The 19,153-nt window shown below is 35.5% G+C and overlaps 1 long non-coding RNA gene across 1 annotated transcript in view; it reads left to right on the top strand.

Moving 5' to 3' along the window:
- LOC118761537 overlaps positions 1-18,898 on the top strand; it is a 21,177-nt gene extending 2,279 nt beyond the window's left edge. Inside the window, exons 2-4 of the long non-coding RNA XR_004997453.1 lie at positions 10,522-10,525; positions 15,453-15,455; positions 18,888-18,898. This is a non-coding gene — a long non-coding RNA (uncharacterized LOC118761537). The remainder of the gene's footprint in view (positions 1-10,521; positions 10,526-15,452; positions 15,456-18,887) is intronic.
- Positions 18,899-19,153: the final 255 nt, after the last annotated feature.

Below are 19,153 nucleotides of genomic sequence, written 5' to 3'. Positions count from 1 at the left end.
ACCTTTCATCCTTTCGGCGTCGATAAAATAAGTACCAGTTATGCACTGGGTCGATGTAATCGACTTATCCACCCCACCCACCGAACTTGCTGGCCTTGTGCTAAAATTTGAAACCAATATGTATGTGTATGCTTATATAAACCAATGTGTAAGAGTGAATGTGTGCATGGCTGTAACACACACACACACACGTAACATGTACACTAAACATTTGTGTGCAGGTCCTCCGACAAAGTGAAAGTAGGGCCCCGCTCAAAATCCTAGGGTCTGAGTGTTTGTTTCTTTGCTTGTTTTTCTTTTTTATAGATCGAAGCCTACACACACACACACACACACACACACACACACACACGTAACATGTACAATGAACACTTGTGTGCAGGTCCTCCGACAAAGTGAAAGTAGGGCTCTTCTCAAAATCCTAGAGTCTGAGTGTTTGTTTCTTTGCTTGTTTTTCTTTTTTTATAGATCGAAGCCTGCAAGATCATCATCGACCTCATCTTAGCTCTCCGAGCCCTGGACCGATCTACTAATCGAACTCCATCTTTACAGACCCTATACGAGGTTACACACGTGTCTGAGCATGTGTGTGTATATATGTAGTCCTAACATACCAGACAGTTTCTTGCGTGTGTGTATGGTTGTTGTAGTCTCGTACCTAAATATGCGTGTATCTATATATGTTGTGTGGTAAATATATATATATATATATATATTATATATATATATATATATTAGTATGTGTACGTGCGTGTATATGAGTGTATATACCGCATGTGCATGTATTGTTTTACCTTGAAATTTATTCAAATTCTTCACAAAATCGATACCGGATGCTGCTGGAATTAATGAATATATGAATGAGTGTGCATGCATGCGTGCATGTTTGTGTGTGTGTGTGTGTGTGTAAGTACTGAGGGCGATTCATTTGACTAAAACAAATGTTCAAGGTGGTGCTCCAACATGGCCGCAGTCTAAAGACTGAAACAAGTAATAGATAAACGATAAGAGATGTATGTATATACACGCGTGTTTGTTTGTGTGCATGTGTGTGTGTGTGTGTGTGTGCGTGCGTGTATGTATGTATGCGTATATAGGTTCATGTGAGAGATATATATGCCCACTCATGTTATGGTATACTTGTGTATTCTGTACACTCATAAATGTACGATCGTTATGCCCATACCTACGTCTGTGTCACGTGTTGTATGGACACGTGACCGTATGTACATTTCTATTCCAGGAATTGTATTTGAAGAATCTTTTGAATGTTTGGAGGCTATATAATATATGAGTATGTGTGTGTGTGTATATATGTATATATATATATGCGTGTCTATGTGTGCATATACATATTTGTATATATGTGTATATATACATATTTGTATTTGTGTGTATATACATATTTGTATATGTGTGTATATATACATATTTGTATGTATCTGTATGTATAATATATATATATATAATATATATATATATATATATATATATGCGGTAATATACATCTGGAAAATCCTGGAGGGTCTTGTCCCAAACTTTGGCATTCAAAGTTACCCCAACCGCAGAACGGGGCGTCACTGCATGGTGCCAAAGATTCCAACATCACCATCAAAATACACGACTAGATACTGCAACAGCTTGGGTTTCAGAGGACCACAGCTCTTTAACATCCTCCCTAAATGCCTGAGAGACTTGCATGGTGTGGATGTGGGTTTCTTTAAAACTAAACTGGATCTCTTCTTGTCGGGAGTCCCAGATGAACTACCTCACGACAGGAGACGCAGATGCGGGCAGCAGCATCGAACTCCCTGTTGATCAAGTGCCACGTATCAGAGGTGGATTCACATATTAGTGTAGCTCATTCAGCGGTGGTGCCCAGCAGCCGCGGCCTTCGGGCTAAAACATTTTAAGGATTTAAGGATTTATATATATATATATATAGTTAATCCAAAGATGAAAGTACAAAAAAACACAACGCGAGGACGTGGAACAAATATAGTATTATTGGACGCTCAGGAAGGAAGGAAAGAAGGAAGGTTTAACGTTTCGAGCGGAGCTCTTCGTCGGAAACATAGGAGAAGGAAAGATCCAGAGAAGGGAAGGCAGGGGAAAAAATTCGCCAACGGTACACACGCGGTCACAACCTATATATATATATATATATATATATATACTCTCTTTTAATCTTTATGTTTCAGTCATTTGACTGCGGCCATGCTGGAGCACTGCCTTTAGTCGAGCAAATCGACCCCGGGACTATTCTTTGTAGCCCAGTACTTATTCTATCGGTCTCTTTGCCGAGCGCTAAGTGACGGGGACGAAAACCACCAGCATCGGTTGTCAAGCAATGCTAGGGGGACAAACACACACATATATATATTATATATATACAAAGAGCAATAAAGATTCAAGTTAATTTAAAAAATTTACTTGAATATGGTACCTAACTTAGATGCACCAAAAAAAACAATACTGATTTAACAATACAGTAATGTGGGTGATTATAAGCGAGAAAGAAGCAACAAGAATGGATAGGTTTTTAGTACGATCGTTTCATACAAACAGGTTTTATTAAAAGTTGCAAAGATTACAGCATATAAACGAGTCCCGTACTCATCAGCTAAAATACATGTAAGTTCTCTAGACATCCTAGTGTTTGAGGCTATACTCATGAAGTAATGTAGATAATTAAACAGATTTCTAAAGTTCATTAAAGTTCCTTAAAGATGATGTTAGTCTTATCACAGAATTTAAAAAAGTTTTGATAGCATCACAGAGAAGGTGACCTAATCCATATGAATTTCCATAGATATGATGAGGGATTATTATACTCACAGAAGACAAATTATCCATGTTATTAGCATTACAGAGAGGGTGAATTAATCCTTTGTATATATGCACAGATTCCAAAGGTGTAGATGTAAATTTCCAGAGAAATGGAGATGAATTTCATATTCACAGGCGATAAATTTTACAATGGTTGAACACAATGAGGTAGGTACCAATCCTTGTTATATGATTAGGTGTTTGCCATATTAATCACATTACTGCTATTCACAAGAGGCTGTAGCTATTTAACTCTTAAAGGTTGAAGGGCTTACTAGATCGGCCAAGAATAGAGAAGGGAATAGAAGAAAAGAGAGAAAAAAGAGAGAAAAAAGAGAAAATAATGGAGGAGGGAGCAAAAAAGGGGGGGAAAGGGGGACTAAAAGAGACGAGAAAAGGAAACAGAGAATAAGAAGAAGAAAAAGAAGAAAGAGAAAGAGAAAGAAATAGGGAAAGAAGGGAAAAAAGAAAAAGAAGAAGAGGGTTTCGTTATACAGAAGAGCTAGTAGACTGTAAGTCTGGTTTTTATCAACAGGCATCTAAGAGCTGGAGGGGAATATTATTCTTTGACCAGTAAACCGTTAATTTATTGCTGTTGAAATCAGCTATGAGTTTAAAGAGAATCTAAAGAGATAACACAGTCAGGGGTTAAGGGGTCAGATGCTAAAATCACCAGAAAATACATTAGGAAAATCTAAGTATAATCTTCTCAAAAAGTCATTAAAAATTTACTTATTTAATTTATTCATTTTATTGTCTTAAGGAGTTGTCGTTATTATTCATACATTGACCGACTACAGGTCAAATCTTATAAGATCATTTACAAGGTGTTAGGGGATTGTCTATCCTAATGAAGATAATCATATTATCACCGAGGGAATAGCCTTATTTATTTAATTATGAAATAGAATTATGGGGCTACAGTAACTAATTATAATTTATTAGAGTTATGCTATTAAATTAGATTAAGTTAGGAATTAAAATTAAATATTACAATTAAGATTTAAAATTAAGAATTTAAAAAATTGCGAGTTTGAAATTAAATAAAGCCTCAATTAAGTAGCGAATAAGTACTATTCATTTCCCTGTTCTCAAAAAACTGATGTAGATATAAGGAAAAAGATAAAGATAACTGTAATGTGAGAACTCTTAGTTATCTACTTAAAGCAGTGCTATACTAGTAGAAATCAAGCTATATCTATCTATCTAGTTGTGAATATTCCAATCATTTAAAATATTTTAAAGTCTTCAATTTAGCGTGGACACAAACTTGACCTAGTTCGATATGGTTATTCAATAAGTTTCTATGTTTACTATGCTTTAGAATTTCGTACGTCTCCATGGAGCATAGTTGACAACCAACCCTACTATTTTTATACGGAATTGCTCTCCTAACTATTTCCCAATTAAGGGTATAATTTTTGTTATTATTTTTGAGTTCCCAGATTTTGTTGAAAGTGTGGTGGTACCAGCTTTATGACGTAATTTAAAAGTCGAGATGTGATTTCTAACTCTGGCTAAAAAATTAATTGTACAGCCAATGTAAAAATATTTGTTATTCTCCGTGGATATGGTACATTTATAGATTACATTATTTTCCCTACATAGACCAGGTGCCGGGCATTTTGATTTTATTCTACACTTACACACAGGAGGAACAACTTCAGGCCTTGGATTATTCCTGGGTAGATGTTTAAGTTCCTATTATTTTGATTATCATTTCTATAGTTGGTACTGATATCTAAAGTATTGTTATTATTTATTGATCCTTCCGTTTATCATTTAGGTGTAAAGTCCTACCAAGATTTCTTATATTATTCGTAATGTTATTATTATTGTTAGTCTTTTTATCCAACTGTATATTATTGTTATAGATATCACTGATATTTCATTCTCTTATTTTCTCCATTAGCCTTATTTCTATTATTTCTATTATTAACAATATTACTTCTATTAATATCGGCATTGTTATTATTACTATTAATGTTAATGTTATTAGTCATTCTGTGGTTACTAATTTCACCTATGTTTTGATAGTTCCTATTGCTGTTTTTATTGTTGGTAGTATTATTGTTATTGCTATTGGTATTCATTCTGATATATTATTTTATTTCTATCTTTCCTGGCTAGTTTAATGTTGTTATTATTAATTTTAGCTATTAAAGTGGACATATTTGGGAGGGTGAATAAGAAATCCTAACTGTTTTCCTAGAAATAATTCTATGATATCTATGAGAGATAGGGAAATTTTTTTCCAGAATTACTTTGAATTTGTTCTGTATATCCGATTGTTATCGCACAGTTGAAAGGAATATTCAGCCATAATATATCTTTTTATAAAATTTAGGGTTCGTAGAATTACTACTATTCATCTCACCGGAGTTATGTATTTATTAACCATTATTTTTATTTTTATTTGTGTGCATCTTAGGTTTATCTACTTCAATCTTATCCGAGTTACCTATGTTCTGGTCAATGCTTCTATTTGAATTGTTGGCCTGTACTCTAGATTAGCGTTTACCGTTAATTTAATTCTACTTTTATTCGGGTTTGGTCTTTTTGCTGCTTACTTGATTACTGATAACTTCATTATTAGGAATACGTGAGTTCTCCCTATCAACGAATGTAATCTTTTGGTTGTATCCAGCCTTAGTTAACGCCGCATTATAATGCTCAGAATGGAGTTAAAATATATCCTTATTGGATGATAATTTTGAAATTCTTAATGAAATATTTTTACTAAAGATTCTATTATATTTGGGGGATGATTTGATAATTTATTTACGTAATTCGTGACTTCGCCTTCCTTTCTAAATGGGTAATGTAGCTTGGAGTTAAGGTCTAGGGTAATATCTAGGAAATTAGCTATTTTAGTGCCCGGTTCATACGTTATACTGAGGTTGAAATCCTTAAAGAACTTATTAATTTTCTTTCTAATCCTTTCTATAACAGATTTATTATTACTAGGGATAACAAACAGAGCATCATCTCTATATAGACCCCCCTGTATTTCTGGGATATCCTTGCTTATGCATTTTAATAGATATGCGCCTACTAGGTTGGTTACCTCAGCCGAATCACTGGAACCCATTGGTATATCAAAAAAATTTGGTGTATCTGCTCTAGTCCATAATTTATCTTCAAATTCAATAAATGTCTTCCTAGCTAGTAGCACAATATTGATTTCTTCTCTAGTTATGAGGGAGCGATTCATGGCAAATATTAGTGATTTGTTGAGTAAGATAGGGGAAATGCTAGAGTAATAACTATTAATATCGAACTGAATAAAGGACAGACTACTAGTATTAGTTAGAGAGTTAAACCATTTTAGAACTCGTCGTCGGTACTTAGCCATAGGTTTAAGGGGAGAAGAGGGGTTATTTGGGGGTAGAACAGTATCCAGGATAGATTTACTAAGTCGGCCAATGTCCGACTTAGTTGGACAGATCAGCCTTACTGAAGGGTTATCCAAGAAGTCCTTTTTGTGGTCTTTAAGGTTGATCCTGGGCTCACAGGGTTTAAGTGGCTCCGTTCTATCTGTTAAATTTAGTTTCTCCATGATCTCTTTCATTTCCATGTTTACTTTTTTCAAATTGTTCTTAGTTGTAATTTTATATTTGGAGTTAGTTCTTTCCTAATTAATTTGCTATAAATATCGTAATCAACTCTATACATATTACCCGTTTTATCTGCTGGTACTAGGATTCCATGTTTGCACGGGTTGACTGAATAAAGTTCCTAAGGTGTCTAAGGTGAGGGTTATACCTTAACGGGTGTTCATTGAAGCTAATATCATCTATAAGATTCAGCAAGTCTTTCTCAAAGTTCTCCAGGAATGGGTTCTGAGGTGGGCTTTTTCTACTTTTAAAAATTCTTTCTAAAATTCTTTTCGGTATTCATTTCCTGAGGTTTCTTCTTCTGTTTGACATCAAAATGGTACGTTTTCCACCTGATTCTTCTAATGAAATCGGTAATCCTATGAATGAGAAGCCAATTATATTCATCTATACTATGTAAGGGGATGTCTTTAGGGGAGAACTTAATGTTGACTTTTTCCATTCTTGTTGAGAAATTAAGTACCAGAAAAAACATACAGACTGTATGGAATATATTCAAAGAGAGCAAAAGATCAAGTTAATTTAAAAAATTTACTTGAATATGGTACCTAACTTAGATGCACAAAAAAAAAACAATACTGATTTAACAATACAGTAATGTGGGTGATTATAAGCGAGAAAGAAGCAACAAGAATGGATAGGTTTTTAGTACGATCGTTTCATACAAGGACAGGTTTTATTAAAAGTTGCAAAGATTACAGCATATAAACGAGTCCCGTACTCATCAGCTAAAATACTAATATAATAATATACTAAAAATACTAAAATAATAATATCAGAATGAATACCAATAGCAATAACAATAATACTACCAACAATAAAAACAGCAATAGGAACTATCAAAACATAGGTGAAATTAGTAACCACAGAATGACTAATAACATTAACATTAATAGTAATAATAACAATGCCGATATTAATAGAAGTAATATTGTTAATAATAGAAATAATAGAAATAAGGCTAATGGAGAAAATAAGGAGAATGAAAATACAGTGATATCTATAACAATAATATACAGTTGGATAAAAAGACTAACAATAATAATAACATTACGAATATATAAGAAATCTGGTAGGACTTTACACCTAAATGATGAAACGGAAGGATCAATAAATAATAACAATACTTTAGATATCAGTACCAACTATAGAAATGATAATCAAAATAATAGGAACCTTAAACATCTACCCAGGAATAATCCAAGGCCTGAAGTTGTTCCTCCTGTGTGTAAGTGTAGAATAAAATCAAAATGCCGGCACCTGGTCTATGTAGGGAAAATAATGTAATCTATAAATGTACCATATCCACGGAGAATAACAAATTTTTTACATTGGCTGTACAATTAATTTTTTAGCCAGAGTTAGAAATCACATCTCGACTTTTAAATTACGTCATAAAGCTGGTACCACCACACTTTCAAACAAAATCTGGGAACTCAAAAAAATAACAAAAATTATACCCTTAATTGGGAAATAGTTAGGAGAGCAATTCCGTATAAAATAGTAGGGTTGGTTGTCAACTATGCTCCATGGAGACGTACGAAATTCTAAAGCATAGTAAACATAGAAACTTATTGAATAACCATATCGAACTAGGTCAAGTTGTGTCCACGCTAAATTGAAGACTTTAAAATATTTTAAATGATTGGAATATCACAACTAGATAGATAGATATAGCTTGATTTCTACTAGTATAGCACTGCTTTAAGTAGATAACTAAGAGTTCTCACATTACAGTTATCTTTATCTTTTTCCTTATATCACATCAGTTTTTTGAGAACAGGGAAATGAAATAGTACTTATTCGACTTAATTGAGGCTTTATTTAATTTCAAACTCGCAATTTTTTAAATTCTTAATTTTAAATCTTAATTGTAATATTTAATTTTAATTCCTAACTTAATCTAATTTAAATAGCATAACTCTAATAAATTATAATTAGTTACTGTAGCCCCATAATTCTATTTCATAATTAAATAAATAAGGCTATTCCCTCGGTGATAATATGATTATCTTCATTAGGATAGACAATCCCCTAACACTTGTAAATGATCTTATAAGATTGACCTGTAGTCGGTCAATGTATGAATAATAACGACAACTCCTTAAGACAATAAATGAATAAATTAAATAAGTTATTTTTAATGACTTTTTGAGAAGATTATACTTAGATTTTCCTAATGTATTTTCTGGTGATTTTAGCATCTGACCCCTTAACCCCTGACTGTGTTATCTCTTTAGATTCTCTTTAAACTCATAGCTGATTTCAACAGCAATAAATTAACGGTTTACTGGTCAAAGAATAATAGTCCCCTCCAGCTCTTAGATGCCTGTGATAAAAACCAGACTTACAGTCTACTAGCTCTCTGTATAACTAGAACCCTCTTTCTCTTTTTCTTTTTTCCCTCTTCTTTCCTATTTCTTTCTCTTTTCTCTTTCTTCTTTTCTTCTTCTTATTCTCTGTTTCCTTTTCTCGTCTCTTTTAGTCCCCCTTTTCCCCCCTTTTTTGCTCCCTCCTCCATTATTTTCTATTTTTTCTCTCTTTCTTCTATTCCCTTCTCTATTCTTGGCCGATCTAGTAAGCCCTTCAACCTTTAAGAGTTAAATAGCTACAGCCTCTTGTGAATAGCAGTAGTAAGTGATTAATATGGCAAACACCTAATCAATAACAAGGATTGGTACCTACCTCATTGTGCTTCAACCATTGTAAAATTTATCGCCTGTGAATATGAAATTCATTCCATTTCTCTGGAAATTTACATCTACACCTTTGGAATCTGTGCATATATACAAAGGATTAATTCACCCTCTCTGTAATGCTAATAACAATGGATAAATTTGTCTTCTGTGAGTATATAATCCCTCATCATATCTATGGAATTCATATGGATTAGGTCACCTTCTCTGTGATGCTATCAAAACTTTTTTAAAATTCTGTGATAAGACTATACATCATCTTTAAGGAACTTTAATGAACTTTAGAAATCTGTTTAATTATCTACATTACTTCATGAGTATAGCCTCAACACTAGGATGTCTAGAGAACTTACATGTATTTTAGCTGATGAGTACGGGACTCGTTTATATGCTGTAATCTTTGCAACTTTTAATAAAACCTGTCCTTGTATGAAACGATCGTACTAAAAACTATCCATTCTTGTTGTTGTCTTCCTTTTTAGTATAATAATATATATATATATATATATATATACATATATACGACAGGCTTCTTTCAGTTCCTTCTACCAAATCTACTCACAAGACATTGGTCAGCCCGGGGCTATAGCAGAAGACACTTGCCCAAGATGCCACGCAGTGGGACTGAACCCGCAACCATGTGGTTGGTTAGCAAGCTACTTACCACACAGCCACTATATATAAGCGCATGCGTAGCTGTGTGGCTCAAAGTTTGCTTCCCAACCACATGGTTTCGGCATCTGGGGCAAGTGCCTTCCAGTATAGCCCCGGGCTGACCAAAGCCTTATGGCTGGATTTGGTTGACGGAAACTGAATGAAACCCGTCGTATTTTCTTTTATTTTCCTTTCACGAGTTTCAGCCAGAATCTGAGGTCATGTTCGAGCACCACATTATATACATACATATACATGTATGTGTGTGTGTGTGGGGGGGGTTCTGCTCGTGTTGCCCACCACTAACGCTTGACAACCGATGTTGGTTTGTCTACGTCCCCTGTCACCTAACGGTTCGACTAAAAGAAACCGATAGAATAAGTACCAGGCACTGATAGAATAAGTACGAGGGCTTCTTTCAGTTTCCGCTATTAAATCCACTCACAAGGCTTTGGTCGCTCCGAGGCTTAAATAGAAGACACTTGCGCAAGGTGCGAGTCGAATCATTCGACTAACAATTCTTCAAGGCGGTGCCCCAGTATGGCCGCAGTCTGATGAAACAAGAAAAAGATATATATACACACATATTATGTATGTATATTATATATATATATATATAAATAATATATAAATATATGCATGTATACATATATATATGTAGATAGATAGATAGATAGATAGATAGATAGATAGATAGATAGATAGATAGATAGATAGATAGATAGCACGGTCATATGATTATATAGTTACTCAGTCATGTGAATAAGGTTGATATTCAAAGTTGATCAGCTGGCCGTAAAACAAACGTACTTGAAATCCATTTTGAGATTTGTAAATACGAGACGCGTATATATTTTCCGGGTTACTAGATCTAATTAATGAATTTTAACTGATACTTCCATGTCTGACGAACTATTCCGTGCTTATAATTATCCATATATCTACTTATCTGTCTCTGTGTGTGTCAGTCTTTCTGTATCTAAGTGTCTAGCGTGTGTTAGAGACGAGATAGGAAAGCTGTTGTACTGATGACGCCCACTGATGTAGAAACATGCCTATAGTCGTCCTTGTCTCTCCCTAAATGGCAAGTTAGTTTCGGTAAATCCTTAACTCTTCTGATTATTTTCCCCTTCTCATTTGGAGTTGGTCCCGATCGCTTTCATGCGATTCTTTTACAATATCTGGAAGCGGAAATATTTTCAATAAATCAAGGGTTTATGCTGTATAGTATTTCATACACCTTTATCTCTCTGTTGTTCAAATACACGACGCCATTGGCTGCCTAGATATTTCCTGTTGCTCATTCTCGTTTAAATTATAACCACGTTGGTCTTTTGTTCTGTCCCGCTGCGTGACACCTGGATAGACGCCTTCTATATCCTCGGGCAGACCAAAGTCTTGTGAGTAGATTTGGTAGGCGAAAGCTGAAAGAAGCCTGTCATATATAAGTATATGTGTGTGTGTACGTAAAAATATGTGCGTTGTTGTTTGTCCCGACTACCGATTGACAACTGCCGTTGAATTCTTTAGGTCGTCATAACTTAGTGGTTCGATAGAACACGATACAATAAGTTCCAGATTTTAAAATAATTTGTTCAACTAAATCCTTCAGGCTGGTGATCCAATATGGCCGGAGTCCACTGACTATAATGCATATATATATATCATAAATATATGTGTGTATAGTAGCTCAAAAAAATATATATTGTTCCTTAAATATATATATATATACAAAAAAGAAAATGGAAGAACAACGGAGATAGACGGAGATTGCCGGAGACAGCCCGAGATTGCCGGAGACAGCTCGAGATTGCCGGAGACTGCTCGAGATTGCCGGAGACAGCTCGAGATTGCCGGAGACAGCTCGAGATTGCCGGAGACAGCCCGAGATTGCCGGAAATAGCCCCAGATTGCCGGAAATAGCCCCAGATTGCCGGAGACAGACCGAGATTGCCGGAGACAGACCGAGATTGCCGGAGACAGACCGAGATTGCCGGAGACAGACCGAAATTGCCGGAGACAGCGCTTGATTGCCGGAAATAGACCAAGATTGCCGGAGACAGCCCGAGATTGCCGGAAATAGCCGGAGATTGCCAGAGCCAGTTAGAGATTGCCGGAAACAGCCCGAGATTACCGGAAATTGCCGGAGACAGCACGGAAAATACCGGAAATCGCCGACACCGCCAGAAACTACCAGAAAACACAGGAAACTGCCGGAAATTGCTGAAATCGCCGGAAATTGCCGAAATTACTGGAAATCACCGGAAATTCTGAAATCGCCGGAGATAACCGGAAATTTCCGAAATATCCGGAAATTGCCGGAATGCGCCGAAATCTTCGGAGATTGCCGGAAATTGCCGAAAATCGCCGAAGTTGCCGAAAATTGCCGGAAATTCACAAAATCGGCGAAAATTGCCGGAACTTGCCGAAATCGCCGAAATCCCGAAATCGGCGAAAATTGCCGGAACTTGCCGAAATCGACAGGAATTGCCGAAAATTGCAGGAAATTATCGGAAATCGCCGAAATCACCGGAGATTGCCGGAAAGTGGCGAAATATTCGGAGATGTTATCCCATCATCTGGGATATCCCAGAAACAGCTGTAAGAAATGAGTTACTTTTACTTTTCCATTCACCTTTAATTAAGTATTCTAAATGACCTGAAATGCTCGTCCTTCCTTGGCTCTACTTTCCTTTTCCATTAATATCATATATATATATATATATATATAACAAAATAGAATTAAAAACTACATATATGGTTAAAAATATATTAAAATCGTCATGTTAGGAAAATATAAAATATTGTCCATAGTGACATTGTTTTTGGAGAAATAACCGGTTTCGCGTTTTCTTTACAAATTTCTAGGCAGATAGATAGGTAGATAGATAGGTAGATAGATAGGTAGATAGATAGGCAGACAGACAGGCAGACAGACAAGCAGACATACAGGCAGACAGGCAAACAGACAGGCAGACAGACAGGCAGACAGACAGGCAGACAGACAGGCAGACAGACAGGCAGATAGACAGGTAGATAGACAGGCAGACAGACTGGCAGACAGACTGGCAGGCAGACTGGCAGGCAGATAGACAAGCAGATAGACAAGCAGATAGACAAGCAGATAGACAAGCAGATAGACAAGCAGATAGACAAGCAGATAGACAAGCAGATAGACAAGCAGATAGACAGGCAGACAGACTGGCAGACAGACAGGCAGGCAGATAGACAGGCAGATAGACATGCAGATAGACATGCAGATAGACAAGCAGATAGACAGGCAGATAGACAGGCAGATAGACAAGCAGATAGACAGGCAGACAACAGACTAGTTCTTAGTTCACTTTGAACTTAACCAATTTTGGATATGCTCTGATAATGTTGTCTAAGCATATATACACAGATATATCAATTTGACTGATATTTTTAGTATCTAAATATGTTCACAAAACAGAAACGATCCTTGGTATTGTTTGGTTTAATCACCAATTAAATACGTGCTTTTGTCCATTCTTATTTTTGTTGTCTTTTACGCCGAATTTCTTGAAATTCTTCTAAACAATATTTGGATTAACCTATCATACATGATGAATTACATTGTTTGGATGTTTATTTTACTTGCATTTATTGGTATCTGATTGTTGGCTATATTTAACAAAGTCCGTTTAAAAGTGAATGATTTATTGATATCTGCATGAATATTTAAAATCCCTTTTACTTCTATAAATATATATATCTATATATACCTATATATATATATATAGAGAGAGAGAGAGAGATACATATATATCTAATATAGGATAAAATTTTCCGACATGTTTGGCATAGAAATTTTTTCTTTTGCCCTTATTTATAAGTTGCTTACATATATACATACGTATATACATACATACATACATAGATGCGTGCACACACATACACACACGACCGCACGCGCACATATATAAATGGAGGGTGATGAAACTGAGCTGCATAGAAGATATGTACTGAATTTCAAAAATAAAGTCAAATGTTATTTCTGCATACGCAAGAGACGTTTTTTTTTTATTTTATAAATGTTCATTTTAACCTACTGTCACCAACAAAGAGATGGAGAACCGCTTGAACAGCGATGCACACTATAATATTACTAAATTACCGGACTAAATAATTTGCATTTTTTAATTTATTACGAAGTAAAACAAAAATATCTGTCATATACTGGTGTCGAATAAATCGATCAGTCACGTCTCTGACAGATTTTTTAACAGTTTAGCCAGTGGAATAATTTATTTAGTTATCTACAATATAATGGCCGGTTGCTGTTGTTGTTTACCTCCTATCGGCTCTGATCGAGTAGGCCTGTACGATAAAGTATTCTATATTTTCCCTATGTACAGGGAGCCCAGAACTATGTTATTCGAAGTACTCTATTCTAAGAAAACGAAGTATAGACTGCTATTCCAAGAAAATTGGATGAACAAGTAGAGGAAACATAAATTTACAGCTGACAGCAGACAACCAGACGACAACAGCAGACGACACCAAGTTACAAGAGCAGCCATTTTATGCCCTAATCCTATAAAAGGACCGCTATTGCAGCCGGATGTTTTCTGGTGTCTTCTGTCGGCAGCCGCACCGAACAATAAATTTACAATTATCAACTCAAGTTTTTCCCTTGAAAATTTGTTGAAAAATACAAACATTTTATAGACAACATTATAAACTGTCTGCGTAATGCAATAACTGAGCTATTTCGTATTCATTTCAATGAACAAATGTGATTTATAGCAAGCTTTTAGCCAGCTTCAAACTCTGCATTAGTGTCTGTGTGCGTGTGCGCCACACACACACATGTATGTGTGAGTGTGTATGTGTGAGTGTGTATGTGTATATGTATGTATTTATGTATATATACACACACACATGTATGTGTATCTCTAGATATATACGTACACACACAAGGAGAGAGAGGAGAGAGGGGAGGTAAGAGAGAAAGATTGAGGAGAGAGGGAAGAGACATAGGAACAGACGGATATTTAGATAGTTAAATAGGTGTATTGCTATGTATATATATATAATATTATATATATTATATATATATATATTATATATATATATATATATATACATTAAATATAGATAGGAGATGTGAGAAAATAACATAAAGAAACATGTTTTTCTTAAACATGCTATGCTAATGCACTTCATATTCCATTCATTCTTTTTACATCATATTTAATGTATATATATAGACATAAGCACACGAGGGGAAAAGAAATTCATTACTTTTTATACATACCTAAGCATACACTCAGTTATTTAACTATTTTATATACGCTGTATATGTTATGCATTTGTATGTGTATATGCATGTACACACCTGTTTGTGCATATGTGTACGCGCATAAAGATTTGTGTCCATGTATTTATATGTGCATGGGTATGGAGCCAAGCACAATCATACTAAACATATGTAAAGGAACGGTTGATGACCGGTTCATGAAGTTTCATTGGCGCCTGACTTGTTTTAACGAATCAGATGTACGCCATGGGGGAAGTTTTAGCCGCATGCAACTTGAAAGGCAGATCGTTCGCATGGATTCCTCATCGATCGAAACGGGTTACATCGTGGAAATTATTGCAAGCTGCTGATGTAACACCAGAGTGCTCAGAGAATGTAAGGGAAGCAAATCAGCCCAGATTAACATTGGTTAGTAAATGAATTTATTGAGCAATTTTCTCTAGCAGTTTTTTCACAGTCAATCTGTTGAAACTGACCCTCATAGATTTCTTGCTGAGAGAAACAAGGTTTCTTCTTGATATAATAGGATGTAGTAGGCTTTATTATATTCAATACTATCAACTAAATGATGTAAATGGATTTATTGAGCAATTTTCTCTGGCAGTTTTTTCACAGTCAATCTGTTGAAACTGACCCTCATAGATTTCTTTCTGAGAGAAACAAGGTTTCTTCTTGATATAATAGGATGTAGTAGGCTTTATTATATTCAATACTATCAACTAAACGATGATTAATTTCCTAAATATGAGGTTAGACGCAAAGATAGTTAAGCACAACTCTTAAAGAAACTAGACGAGGAAACTGTATGTATGCCCATAATAATTCCCCCAGCTACAATTAAGAACCAGGTAACAGGTATAAGCAAAAGAATTTCCAAGTCTCTTAATAATAATTTAGTTGATATGAAAAAGAAAATCCATTAGCCATTGTACGGGAAGAAGAAAATAATCTAGTTCATCTTTCATCCTTAATTTAGATGACACAGCAAATGTTACCAGAGATTACCTGTTTCTATGAAGGCACCCCTTTCCAGGTAAACACAGATATCCTAAACTCTCCAGCAACAAAGTTAATAATTGCCGTGTAAACAATTCTGCTTCTAGCATCACAGGCTACAACCGGAAGCATTTATTTACGCAGGCTCTACGTACAAACCCAGTGGAGGCGCAATGGCCCAGTGGTTAGGGTAGCGGACTCGCAGTCATAGGATCGCAGTTTCGATTCCCAGACCGGGCGTTGTGAGTGTTTATTGAGCGAAAACACCTAAAAGCTCCATGAGGCTCCGGCAGGGGATGGTGGTGATCCCTGCTGTACTCTTTCACCACAACTTTCTCTCACTCTTACTTTCTGTTTCTGTTGTACCTGTATTTCAAAGGGTCAGCCTTGTCACTCTCTGTGTCACGCTGAATATCCCCGAGAACTACATTAAGGGTACACGTATCTGTGGAGTGCTCAGCCACTTACACGTTAATTTCACGAGCAGGCTGTTCCGTTGATGGGATCAACCGGAGCCCTCATCGTCGTAACCGACGGAGTGCTTCCACCACGTACAAACCCAGCAAACACTCCTTAAATCAAGATAACTTACCCACTGTGCAAAATCATCTTTCTTCCCACAACCGTAGAGCAAACTATATGGAGTTTACTACTGGGCTAGGAACAGGTTAAACTCCACTTTACTGCCCCGTTTTATCTGAAAACTTGAAAAAAAAAATATGGCCATTCCATTGTCAACAGCGCTCACCTATAATGTAGTGAATAGAGAGGCGGCGAGCTGGCAGAAACGTTAGCGCGCTGGGCGAAATGCTTTGTGGTATTTCGTCCACCGCTGCGTTCTGAGTTCAAATTCCGCCGAGGTCGACTTTGCCTTTCATCCTTTCGGGGGTCGATAAATTAAGTACCAGTTACGCACTGGGGTCGATGTAATCGACTTGATCCGTTTGTCTGTCCTTGTTTGTCCCTTCTATGTTTAGCCCCATGTGGGTAGTAAAGAAATGTATAATGTAGTGAATAACGTAATTGTATGCTATGTCTGTCAGAAAAATTGAATATCATGAAATAGCCTGTAATATTCCTCAACAAAAAATCTGTGGTGGTTTTTTCAATTACTGGCACAGGCGAGTATCTTTAAGGTCAATTTCAATAGACTGACCGGGAACAGAATGTAGACTCCCTTGATAACAAAAGTTAACCTTCATCGGGTTTCTTCCCTTATGTTTTACCGGTGCCTTTGGTATCTAATAGCGCCCCATAATATCTTCTTACACCAGCAACTTGCAACAACAATTCCTACCATGTGACACGTCTCGACCAACAGACAACCAAGCATACTAATGGCCAATAACGAACAGACTATTAAACCGCAAGCTGCTAGCGCTTCATCCATGACATACGTTCGATAAATTGGACACGTGTTTTGGCGCCTATAAAACTCCAAGTTATATACGCTTGAATTTCCAATTCATCATCTGCAAATACAAATGCTACACAATGTAGGAGTGAACTTTCATTCCAACGCATATATGTGTCTTTTTCTGTCTTCAGTCTCTCTCTCCCCTTCTCCACACACACACGCGCGCGCGCATTGTGTTTTTTTATATTTATGTGTGTGTAGTTACACATTAAAAAATACATTTTGCATATGTGTATATAATATATATATATATATATATATATATATATATGTGTGTGTGTGTTTGTGTGTGTGTGCGTGCGTGTATATATATATATATATATATATCATGTATGTGTGTGTATATATATATATCATTGTATGTGTGTATATATATATATATATATCATTGTATGTGTGTATATATATAATATATCATTGTATGTGGTATATATATATATATATATCATTGTATGTGTGTATATATATATATATATCATTGTATGTTGTGTATATATATAATATATATATATCATTGTATGGGTGTATATATATATATATATCATTGTATGTGTATATATATATATCATTGTTTGTATATATATATATATTATATCATTGTTTGTATATATATATATATATATATCATTGTTTGTATATATATATATATATATTCATTGTTTGTATATATATATATATATTATATATCATTGTTTGTATATATATATATATATATATATCATTGTTTGTATATATATAATATATATATATATATATATATATATATGCATACATACATACATGCATACATTAAAATATATATATATACACATTTAGTATATACACAAACATATCGCTGGTAACAATCGTCGTGTGCTTGGGTGTTTCAACTAAATTAGCTGTTACATTGATTCTTTCATCTATCGAGATGGCCACGTGATACATTTTTATAACTGTACATAATGTCTATCCAATTAACTTCTATTTAATTGACTGCCTCTTCTAGAATGTGATGCGCACTAACTGTTATCCGTTAAGTCTGAATTTGCCTAACTCCCCTCGCTTTCTGGTACTTAGCAGAGTTCAACCGACGCAAAGAAGATTCATGTTGTTGTCTCGTTCCTTCCCCCCCCCATAATTTTATTCTGTTACTAGAGAAAGTATTTATCGGCTGACGCCTGGTCACCTGATAGTTGTTGACCTCGAAAGAAGTGTAACACCTCTATAGGTCATCGTATCAATTAACACATAAGCCTATATTATCATCGATTGTCTGAGTCAGGCCTGTTACTCTTCCCTTTCTAGAAAACTTCAGTATATCGCCCCCTCTCTCTCTCTCTTTCATATACATATAAATATACATACATACGCGCACACACATAGATACATACAAACACATATGTGTGTGGTGTCAGTAAGAAAGTGTGAGAGAATGAGAGATGAGAAAGAAAGAACTGTTTGCGACACCAGTGATTTGATAATCAATGCTTTTCAGTAGAAATGAAATTTGTCTAAACATGCAGTTGATGGTGGGTACTTGCTACTGACGATGCGCAAGGACGCAGAAATGCGGATTTAGCAATTCCACTGTCGTTGCTGAACACTTTTCGCTTGCTACTGTTATGCTTCTTCACTTTTTAGCGCTATACGCGTAGGAGTGGCTGTGTGGTAAGTAGCTTGC

This window comes from Octopus sinensis, unplaced genomic scaffold (assembly GCF_006345805.1).
Source record: "Octopus sinensis unplaced genomic scaffold, ASM634580v1 Contig14877, whole genome shotgun sequence".
NCBI classification, from domain to species: domain Eukaryota; kingdom Metazoa; phylum Mollusca; class Cephalopoda; order Octopoda; family Octopodidae; genus Octopus; species Octopus sinensis.
The sequence above is the reverse complement of the archived record's forward strand: the minus strand, read 5'-3'. Positions and strand labels throughout refer to the sequence as shown.